This window comes from Scyliorhinus canicula, chromosome 8, assembly GCF_902713615.1.
Source record: "Scyliorhinus canicula chromosome 8, sScyCan1.1, whole genome shotgun sequence".
Lineage (NCBI taxonomy): Eukaryota > Metazoa > Chordata > Chondrichthyes > Carcharhiniformes > Scyliorhinidae > Scyliorhinus > Scyliorhinus canicula.
In genome coordinates, this window is record NC_052153.1 from 10,913,133 (window position 1) to 10,921,183 (window position 8,051).

Here is an 8,051-nt window from a genome sequence, read left to right on the forward strand (position 1 = left end):
GAAGTATAAGAGCAGCAGACCTGCGGGACCACCTTCAGTAATGTACCAGTCGCAGGCAGGCAAAGTTGTAAGCTGATTAAAACCACTGTTTACTTCGACTCGAGTCTCCGAGTGAATTGATGGTTGCATCAATTTAATCAGCTTAGAGAACTACTATGGAGTCAGCCTTCAAACCTGACAGACTGGAACTCGATCCACAGGCCGCGGAGGGGAAAGACATTTTTTCACATTGGCTTCGGTGTTTCAAGGCCTACCTGGCCGCGTCGTCGACATCATCCGTCACGGACGAACAGAAATTGAGTCTTCTCCACGCACGGGTGAGCCATCACATTTCTGCCCAACTCGACGAAGCCACCTCCTATACTGAGGCCCTCGCGACACTCGAACGCATCTATGTGCGGCCTGTGAATGAAGTCTACGCGCGACATATCTTCACTACTTGCCGCCAGCACCCCGGGGAGTCGCTAGATGACTATCTGCGCGACCTCAAAGCCCTCACGCGCCCTCGCCGTAACTATCAGGCCGTTACGGCCACTCAGCACATGGAACTCGCCGTCCGAGACGTTTACGTTGCGGGGGTCCGATCGAACTATGTGAGGCAGCGTGAGCTCGTAAAAGGGGCCCAGGACCTGGTCAAACTGGCAACCTCGCTGGAGGTCGCTTTTCAGAGTCTCGCTGCGTTCCCAGCCGATCACGCGACTCCCTCGTGGGCCCCGACCAGAGACTACCCCAGGCCTGCACCGCGCGGCCGCCCGCCCACCACGGGGGGGACTATCCTGCCATTTTTGCGGCCAGCCCCACATCCCCAGCAACAATGCCCGGCCGCAACGCGAACTGCAGCAGCTGTGGGCGTAAAGGACACTTCGCAAAGGTCTGCCTGGCCAAGCCCAAACACTCGAACTCGAACGCACAAACTCGATCCACCGACTCTCAGGCCCGCAGACCCCATAATGTGACAGCGTGTCTGCCGACCCCGACACCGCACAATACGTGCGACTCACGGGGCTCGCAATCTTGGCCATCCTCCCCCACGCGGCCAGCCACGTGCGATTCATGGGGGCCGCCATCTTGGGCGCCATCTCCCTCGCCGCTCGCCACGTGCGATCAACGGGGGCCGCCATCTTGGCCATCACCCGCTACGCCGCTCGACGCATATGATCTGCACGGACAGTCATCGCGGGGCCGCCCCAGCACCTCCGACCACGCCGCCGACTACCCTCAACTCAGTGCAGTCACCTTGGACCAGTCAAGACAAAAGCACCTCAAGAGCTCCATGATGGCCGTCCGGGTTAACGGATACGAGACACCTTGCCTGTTTGACTCCGGGAGCACCGAGAGCTTTGTCCACCCGGATCGGTAAGACGCCGTTCGCTCCCGATATTCCCGACGCAACAAACAATCTCCCTCGCCTCTGGGTCGCACTCAGTATAATTCCAAGGGGGCACTACTGCAACCTTAACCATACAGGGCGCCCAGTATACTAATTTTCAATTGTACGTGGTCCTAGACCTCTGCGCCCCTCTCCTCTTAGGACTCGATTTTCAGTGCAATCTCAGGAGCCTAACACTTAGTTTTGGCGGACCCCTGCCCCCGCTCACCGTGTGCAGCCTCGCAACCCTAAAAATCGACCCCCCCCTCCCCCCTTCGCTAACCTCACCGCGGACTGCAAGCCAGTAGCCACTCGAAGCAGGAGGTATAGTCTGCAGGACAGGGCACTTGTTAGGCCCGAGGTCCGGCGTCTCATCTGGGAAGGAGTCATAGAAGCCAACAATAGCCCCTGGAGAGCTCAGGTGGTGGTTGTCAAGACCGGGGAAAAGTCCTGGATGGTGGTTGAGTACAGACCATTAACCGGTTTACGCACCTTGATGCGTACCCCCTTCCCCAGATTGCAGACATGGTGAATCATGGTGAAGCCCCGGAAGAGCCCCCCCCACCAGAGTCCACCCCTGGGCCCGCACCAGGCCCACTTCCACAGCCACCCAAAACGGCTGCAACACCAGCGCTTCAGCGGTCGCAACATACGATCCGGGCACTGGACCGACTGAATTTGTGAACCCGTCACCCCCGCCGGACTTAATTGTTTTTACAGGGGGTGAATGTATAAGTACTGTTAATTCACCAGTATACTGTGTTGCATTATGCCATGCTATTAACTCTGTGGGCCACTGTGTGGCTTCACCCACAGGGGGAGATGTGGAGCATGTATGGGCTCCGCCCCTTATAGGAAGGATAAGAACAGCAGACCTACGGGACCGTCTTCAGTATTGTACCGGTCGCAGGCAGGCAAAGTTGTAAGCTGATTAAAACCACTGTTTACTTCGACTCGAGTCTCCGAGTGAATTGATGGTCACGTCACTGACCTCATTACAGCCTTGGTTCGAACATGGACAAAAGAGCTGAATGCCAGAGATGAGTTTAGAGTGATGCCCTTGACATCAAGGCAGCATTTGACCAATCATGGCATCAAGGAGCCCTAGCAACATGGGAGTGATTGGAATCAGGGGAAAACTCTCCGCTGGTTGGAGTCATTCCTAGCACAAAGGAAGATGGTTGTGGTGGTTGGAGGTCAATCATCTCAGCTCCAGGACATCACTGCGGGAGTTCCTCCGGGTAGTGTCCTCGGCTCAACCATCTTCAGCTGCTTCCTTCCATCATAAGGCCAGAAGTAAGAATGTTTACTGATGACTGCACAATCTACAGTACTATTTGTGAGCCCTCAGATAATGAAGCAGTCCATGTCCAAATGCAGCAAGATCTGGACAGTATCCATGCTTGGGCAGACAAGTGGCAAGTAACATTCATGCCACATAAGTGCCAGGCAATGGCCATCTCCAACAAGGAAAGGATCTAACCCATCGCCTCTTGACATTCAGTGACATTACCATCACTGAATTCCCCCCACTATCAGCATTCTGGGGGTTACCATTGATTAAAAACTGAACTGGACCAGCCACATTAATACCGTGACTACCAGAGCAGGTCAAAGGCTAGGAATCCTACGGCGAATAACTCACCTCCTGACCCCTCAAAGCCTGTCCACCATCTACAAGGCACATATTAGGAGTGCAATGGAATCCTCTCCACTTACCTGGATGAGTGCAGCTCCAACAATACTCAGGAATCTTGACACTACCCAGGACAAAGTAGCCCACTTGATTGCTCCCCTTCCACAAACATTCAATCCATCCACCACTGACACACAGTAGCAGCCGTGTGTACCATCTACAAGATGCACTGTGGTACTCACCAAGGTTCCTTAGGCAGCACCTGCCAAACCCACAGCCGCTACCATCTAGAAGGTCAAGAGCAGCAGATACCTGGGAACACCTAGAGGTTCCCCTACAAGTCACTCACTATTCGAACTTGGAAATAGCTCACTGTTCCGTCGCTGTCACTGGGTCACAATCCTATAGTTCCCTCCCTGACAGTACTGTGGGTGTACCTACATCACATGGACTGCAGCGGTTTAAGAAGGCAGCTCATCACCACCTTTTCAAGGGCAAGTATACATGCGCAATAAATGCTGTTCCAGCCAGCGATGCCCACATCTGTAAATACATTTTATAAAACAAAGTTGAGCCCCTGGGAATATGAGAGGACAGATAGATAAGGTGCATAAGATAAAGATGCATGGCATTAAGGGTAAAGTAGTAGCATGGATAGAGGATTGGTTAATTAATAGAAAGCAAAGAGTGGGGATTAATGGGTGTTTCTCTGGTTGGCAATCAGTAGCTAGTGGTGTCCCTCAAGGTTCAGTGTTGGGCCCACAATTGTTCACAATTTACACAGATAATTTGGAGTTGGGGACCAAGGGTAATGTGTCCAAGTTTGCAGATGACACTAAGATGAGCGGTAAAGCAAAAAGTGCAGAGGATACCGGAAGTCTGCAGAGGGATTTGGATAGGTTAAGTGAATGGGCTAGGGTCTGGCAGATGGAATATAATGTTGACAAATGTGAGGTTATCCATTTTGGTAGGAATAACAGCAAAAGGGATTATTATTGAAACAATAAAATATTAAAGCATGCCGCTGTTCAGAGAGACTCGGGTGTGCTAGTGCATGAGTCGCAAAAAGTTGGTTTTCAGGTGCAACAGGTGATTAAGAAGGCAAATGGAATTTTGTCCTTCATTGCTAGAGGGATGGAGTTTAAGACTAGGGAGGTTATGTTGCAATTGTATAAAGTGTTAGTGAGGCCACACCTGGAGTATTGTGTTCAGTTTTGGTCTCCTTACCTGAGAAAGGACGTACTGGCGCTGGAGGGTGTGCAGAGGAGATTCACTGGAGGATGAGGGGGGATCTTATAGAAACATATAACATTATGAAGGGAATAGATAGGATAGATGCGGGCAGGTTGTTTCCACTAATGGGTGAAAGCAGAACTAGGGGGCACAGCCTCAAAATAAGGGGAAGTCGATTTAGGACCGAGTTTAGGAGGAACTTCTTCACGCAAAGGGTTGTGAATCTATGAAATTCCTTGCCCAGTGAAGCAGTTGGGGCCACAAAAGATCAGCCATGATCTCATTGAATGGCGGAGCAGGCTCGAGGGGCCAGATGGCCTACTCCTGCTCCTAGTTCTTATGTAGGTCTGCCTTGAACTAAAGATTTGTTTAATGTAAACAAGATTGGAATTTAAACAATCCTCTGTGTACATGACTAACAGTGTATAAATTATTTGTCCATGTGATGATTGGCAGAGTGTTGTTTCAGGGGTCTCACTGAGATAGCCCCTGCATGCTTGAATCTTGAGTAAATGATCGTAACCTGTACCTGGATCTCCTGTGATCGGTTATTCGGACATCACCACAATGCAGTCATTGGGATTCAACTTAATCTTCAATTCCACCTCTTGTAAAGATGTGGGAATCATGACTGTACCCCTGCTCCCAAGACAGCTGTGTCTTCTCCAGAACTTTATAACATGTTATGTTATACAAGCTTATACATGGCAGACTGGTACAAAAGGTGAAGTGACACGGGATCGGGGTGAGCTGGCAAGATGGATACAGAACTGGCGAGGTCATAGAAGGCAGAGAGTAGCAATGGAAGGGTGCTTTTCTGATTGGAGGGCTGTGACTAGTGGTGTTCTGCAGCGATCAGTGTTGGGGCCTTTGCTGTTCGTAGTATATATAAATGATTTGGAGGAAAATGTAACTGGTCTGATTAGTAAGTTTGCAGACGACACAAAGGTTGGTGGAATTGCGGATAGCGATGAGGACTGTCAGAGGATACAGCAGGATTTAGATCGTTTGGAGACCTGGGCGGAGAGATGGCAGATGGAGTTTAATCCGGACAAATGTGAGGTAATGCATTTTGGAAGATCTAATGCAGGTAGGGAATATACAGTGAATGGTAGAACCCTCAAGAGTATTGACAGTCAGAGAGATCTAGGTGTACAGGTCCACAGGTCACTGAAACTGGCAACACAGGTGGAGAAGATAGTCAAGAAGGCATACGGCATGCTTGCCTTCATTGGCTGGGCATTGAGTATAAAAATTGGCAAGCCATGTTGCAGCTGTATAGAACCTTAGTTAGGCCGCACTTGGAGTATAGTGTTCAATTCTGGTCGCCACACTACCAGAAGGATGTGGAGGCTTTAGAGAGGATGCAGAAGAGATTTACTAGGATGTTGCCTTGGTATGGAGGACATTAGCTATGAGGAGAGGTTGAATAAACCTGGTTTGTTCTCACTGGAGCGACGGTGGTTGAGGGGCGACCTGATAGAGATCTACAAAATTATGAGGGGCATAGACAAAGTGGATAGTCAGAGGCTTTTTCCCCAGGGTAGAGGGGTCAATTACGAGGGGGCATAGGTTTAAGGTGCGAGAGGCAAGGTTTAGAGGAGATGGACGAGGCCAGTTTTTTTTACACAGAGGGTAGTGGGCACCTGGAACTCGCTGCCGGAGGAGGTGGTGGAAGCAGGGACGATAGTGACATTTAAGGGGCATCTTACATGAATAGGATGGGAATAGCGGGATACGGACCCCGGAAGTGCAGAAGATTTTAGTTTAGCCGTGGGAAAGTTTAGCAGCATGGTTGGCACAGGCTTGGAGGGCCGAAGGGCCTGTTCCTGTGCTGTACTTTTCTTTGTTCTTTCTTTGTTCTTGTTCAGTACAGCTTCCCTTGGATCCAATAACCTCTATATATGATGTCCGAGGACTCCTCTGCTTTCAAAGGTTCACAACAAAGGTCAAAAGTCCGACACGTGCAACCGGGATGAAAAAAAACGTCAAGAAACATTTCCCCCCACACCGTGAATTTCCACGTATAAGGCCGAATAATTACAACAGAAATATTAAGCAAAGCCAAGTTTTATTGCAACATAGTCCTGCATAGTGATATACATACTCCATTGGAGCCTTCCTTACAAAAATACTGAGCCAATATTCACTTTAAAATATATTTATAATTCCATAAAGTTTAGGCATTGTTTGGATAACTACATAATAAAAGTTCATAACATCAGATCGAGAAAATAAAGGTTCAATCCTTTGGCGTCACCAACAAAAAAAAAAAGTCTGAACCCTATTGTGCTGCACCTGGTATGTCAATGAGCCATTTTGATCATGTTGGACAATTGTAATCGATCAGGAACACTAACCTGGCTCGGCTGACTGACTGAAGACTGATTTTGGTTTAATGGTCGGTACCATTCCCTATAGCACACCTTGCTTCACTGCATTTACTCTACACTATCACAGATACACTACACTATCACATATACCCTACACTATCACAGATATCCTAGACTATCACATATACTCTACAATATCACAGATATCCTTGACAATCACATAACCCTACGCTATCACATATATCCTCGATTGTCACATATACCCTACGCTATCACATATATCTTCGATTGTCACATATACCCTACGCTATCACATATATCCTCGATTGTCACATATACCCTACGCTATCACAGATATCCTTGACTATCACATACATCCTACACTCGCACACATGCCCTGCCTATGCAATCACATATTTTCTACATTATACTACACTTTAATGCATCTTATATCATAGTGATGATACCAAATACCCCATACATACTTCTCATGACACATGTTTTGCTACAATAGATGCTCAAACCTTCTGGCATTTTCAATGCTGTGTGGAGCAATGGTACTACATAATCTGCCCTCTCCAGGGGGCTGGTTAGCGTGTGTTTCAGAATAACACCAACGACGCAGGTTCAATCCCTGCTTTGGCTGAGGTAGACATGGGGCCTGCCTCCTCACCCTGCACACGCAATGATGCAAGTAGCACCCTTCAGGCCAAACAACCAAGTTTGACAGAGAGAGGTACCTGCTGCTCATCCTGGACTATGGCTGACAACTTACTTACCCTATACACGCTCCTCACTTTATTAAGTGCCCAATATTGTGCTGTTACCTACATTAATTCACACCCACGCTATCATATATATTCTATATTACACCACACACCCTACACCCCACCGATGTCCTCATATTAACATATATGACCAACTTTATCTCTTGACCTGGACCCTAATTCCCAGCAGCAGCAATAAATTTCTATTAGTGACGAATGTATTTCCACAAACTATACAATATCCTTCTTTCACAGCTGAGCGAGATAATTAATGTTCACAGCTAATTGTGCAGAGTCATATTCTGTGGAGAAAGCAATGGGAAAATATGTTTCTGGATCAAGTAGAGGGAGAGGAGGCTCGAGTGGGGCATACACAGCAGCAGATCAAGTTGGGCCGAATGGCCTGATTCTGTGCTGCAAATTCTCAGTCCATCAATGGAGAGTAGAGGTGGTCTCGTGAGCAGGGTAAGTAACCTTTTCCAATTTACTTTCAGTTAGCGCTGGTAGTGGGAGGGGAAGATCAGATAGAATTTTTGATTCATTTTACACGATCTGGGCACCGCTGGCTAGGCCGACATTAGTGCTCTTACCTAAATCTGGATTGTTCTGTTCTGTGGGGGCTGTCTATCTTAACCTTGGTAAGAAGTCTTACAACACCAGGTTAAAGTCCAACATGTTTGTTTCAAACACTAGCTTTCGGAGCGCTGCTCCTT